The sequence below is a fragment of the Myotis davidii genome, unplaced genomic scaffold, assembly GCF_000327345.1.
Source record: "Myotis davidii unplaced genomic scaffold, ASM32734v1 scaffold425, whole genome shotgun sequence".
NCBI lineage: Eukaryota > Metazoa > Chordata > Mammalia > Chiroptera > Vespertilionidae > Myotis > Myotis davidii.
The window spans coordinates 1,542,499-1,546,203 of NW_006296413.1; the positions used below are offsets into that span (position 1 = coordinate 1,542,499).

General features: G+C 51.4%; 1 protein-coding gene across 1 annotated transcript in view; it reads left to right on the forward strand.

Annotated features, from left to right (window-relative positions):
• The window catches only part of CPT1A (carnitine palmitoyltransferase 1A (liver)), a 42,223-nt gene that overhangs the window by 516 nt on the left and 38,002 nt on the right, over window positions 1-3,705 (forward strand). The gene's annotated exons all lie outside the window — the stretch shown is intronic.

Consider the following 3,705-nt stretch of genomic DNA (forward strand, 5'->3'; position numbering starts at 1 on the left):
GGGCGGGAGAAGAGTCCTGCACAGGCGGGGCTCAGGGACACCCCCGGGCTGGTGATGCCCTTCCAGGTCCTTCCGGGTACTGGCCTTGACGTGCTTTGGGTAGCAGTGCCCGGGCCGGCCTGGTGCCACCTCAGTAGGCATGCATGGCAGGGGTGTGGCTTTCCCACGTGGGAGCTGGTTCTTCTGGGTGCAAACAGAACCCTTCTGGGCGTTGCTCACCAGACCGTATGTGCTGTTGGTAATAACTGCGCTGCCGCTCGCTAAAGATGCTGCTGCTCATTCTCCTCCTCCTCCTCCTCGGCTCCTTCTCTCAGGGGTGTTCCCAGTCGTGGTGGCCCACGTGTCGCACACACTCAGCCTGGTGAGGGCCAGGGCTGTGCTTCTGGAGACCCTGCCTGGCGGGCGTGCTGTGCAAAGCTGTCGCTCCCTGAGGGTAACCTTTTCTTAGAGAACTCCCAGCTCAGTAATTTACCTCGACGCGAGACGGGCCCGCTGGCAGCTGGATTCCTTTTATTTTTTTTAATCCTCACCTGAGGATATCTTTTTATTGATTTCGGAGAGAGAGGAACATGGATCAGTTGCCTCTCCACATGTGCCCCCAGCAGGGATCAAACCCGCGACCTTTTGGAATACGGGACAATGCTCCAACCAACTGAGCCCCGGCGAGGCCGTCAGCTGGACTTTAATAGAGGCAGGGCCAGCGCCTGTGCGGCGAGGAATTGCGCAATTCTAGCAGAAAGGCGAGCGTGCGAATAATTTTAGAGCTGGCACTGTCGCGTTTGCAGTTACTGTAGTTTTGTTGCTGGCTGCAGTCGTATCATTTTGGTTCCAACAGGGTGACCTAATTTCATATCTGTGTTGTAACTTTAGGAACCTTAAGTGGGCCTTTTTTTTTTTAAGAGAGAAGGAAGAGATAGAGAAACATCCATGTGAGAGAAAAACATTGATCGGTTGCCTCCCGCATGCACCCCAAGCGGGGGTTGAACCCAAGAAACCTAGGAATGTGCCCTACCAGGCATCGAACCAGCGACCTCTCAGTGCATGGGATGATGCTCAGCCAACTGAGCCCCAGGAGCCAGGGCTGGAACTTTTTCTATGGTGGACTCACCACTTTACTTGGGAGGTAAGAGTGTCCCTTTTGAGCTGGACCTGACCTGATGCCCAGCTCTGCTCGTGGGGGTTGGACCCAAGAAACCTAGGAATGTGCCCTACCAGGCATCGAACCAGCGACCTCTCAGTGCATGGGATGATGCTCAGCCAACTGAGCCCCAGAAGCCAGGGCTGGAACTTTTTCTATGGTGGACTCACCACTTTACTTGGGAGGTAAGAGTGTGCCTTTTGAGCTGGACCTGACCTGATGCCCAGCTCTGCTCTTTGCCCGCTGTGATGTCGGGCAAGTTTCTTGACCCCCAAGCCCTGGTCTGCTCTTCAGTAAATGAGGGTAACAGTGGTACCTACTTCCTAGGGGTCTAGTGGGAGTTAAATGGGCCAGTGCAGGTGAATGTGATCCCATTGTCCGCCATATGCCAGAGTTTGGTGGAAAGAATATTTTGTGTCTTCGTTGTTAATAGCACCAAATCTGTGTGCCTTCTCTACCTACCCGCCTACATGTATGGACCTTTCCACCTGACCCCGGCCTCTCTCCCTCTCTGTTCATTTTCAAGGCAATGTTGAAAGTCTTCTGCCGACACCGATTCAGTTGCATATTTCAGTTACTATAATGACTGTATTCTTGGAGTCCCAGTGTCGTCACAGGGCAAGTTTCCTGTTTGTTTTATGTTACGGAGATTTCCACATCTCCCCCTGGGCACGCTTTGTAGTCTGGCACCAAATTCTTCACTATGATGACCTTTCACTTCCTTTCCATAACGGGCTCCCTGTTCGGGCTCCCTGTTCAGGACCTGGGGTGGGGGGCGGAGGGTATTTGGGAGGGCAGAGGCCCCGTCTGTCCGAGGGCCCGGTCTTCTCCTCCAGGGAGAGAGAGACCTGGCTTCTGGGTGGCTTCTATCAGGATGTGGAGGCCGCTGAGGGGAAAGGTTTTCGGTGAGAAGGAATTGCTTGTGGACAGCAGGACAAAGTGAATGCATTTGAAAAGCACAGTACCGACCAAATGATTGGCCCAGGGTTTTAGCGGGGAGGCATTGGGCAAAATGTTTAAATTGAAGGTCATCTTACCAAAACTAAATGAGCTCTCCTCCTCCCCAAATCATTTGTTTGGCATTCAGTGTTAGGGAACTGTCTTCGGCCCGTGATTTGATTCAGAGAATTAAACAGGGATGCGTGTGTGTCCTGGAGCAGCTTTTTTATTTTTTTTAATATATTTTTATTGATTTCAGAGAGGAAGGGAGAGGGAGAGAGAGATAGAAACATCGATGATGAGAGAGAATCGTTGATCGGCTGCCTCCTGCACACCCCCTACTGGGGACTGAGCCTGCAACCCCAGCAGGTGCCCTTGACCGGAATCAAACCCGGGACCCTTCAGTCAATAGGCAGACGCTCTATCCACTGAGCAAACCGGGTAGGGCCTGGAGCAGCTTCTAACTGATGTTGGGAGATTAAACCAATAATTTCCAAGTGACAGTCGCCGGCAGGGCAGGTGGCACTGCTGGATGTTTCCGGTAGAATTCTTCTATCTTGGGAATGTGGATTCTGTCCACACAAGAAGCAGCTAAATCTATAGAGAATTTTTATGAGTTTATTTGAGCCAGTCTGACAACAGATGACATAGGCCTGGGAGCAAGATCTCAAATGCTCAGGCTTCTCTCACGCCTTGAGATTAGGGAGGAGACAAGGAAGATCGCCTTGGAGGTGGGACAAAGCCAAGGTGGGGACCGGAGGGCAGGATCGGTGCCTTGGGGCTGTGGACCGCTACTTCCCGAAGCACAGAAAACACTACAGGCTGGTTAGGTAGAAAGGCCTGTTAACCTAGATCAGTGGTTCTCAACCTTCCTCATGCCGCGACCCTTTAATACAGTTCCTCATGTGGTGGTGACCCCCAACCATAAAATTATTTTCGTTGCTACTTCATAACTGTAATTCTGCTACTGTTATGAATCGTGATGTAAATATCTGATATGCAGGATGTATTTTCATTGTTACAAATTGAACATAATTAAAGCACAGTGATTAATCACAAAAACAATATGTAATTATATATGTGTTTTCCGATGGTCTTAGGTGACCCCTGTGAAAGGGTCATTCGACCCCCAAAGGGGTCGCGACCCACAGGTTGAGAACCGCTGACCTAGATGCACAGAAACAATGGACAAGGCCTGCTTAAGGCAAAGATAAACTGAAAAGTTAGAGGTCTGGGGCGTGGCTCCCCACCAGGACCTGCCCAGTTAGGAATGAGTGATCAGCTCGCCCTGTGAGGTTACGCAATTCAAAGGCTGACCAGAGCAGGCCCCGGGAGAGGGAAGCTCCAAGCCAGGTATGAGGCAGGTATGAAGCAGGCAAGTAGAAACGGATGGAGAAGCAGGCCTCTCAGCTGTGAGTTCCCAGGCCTGGCCCAGGCGACTGGGAGAATGAGCTTGGGAAGGGGTAGGGAACAGCTAAATATGTTTAAATATGTTTTCATTGATTTCAGAGAGCAAGAGAGAGGGAGAGAGCGATAGAAACCTCAAAGACGAGAGAGAATCATTGATCGGCTGCCTCCTGCACGTCCCACATTGGGGATCAGGACAAAAACCAGGCCTGTACCCTGAC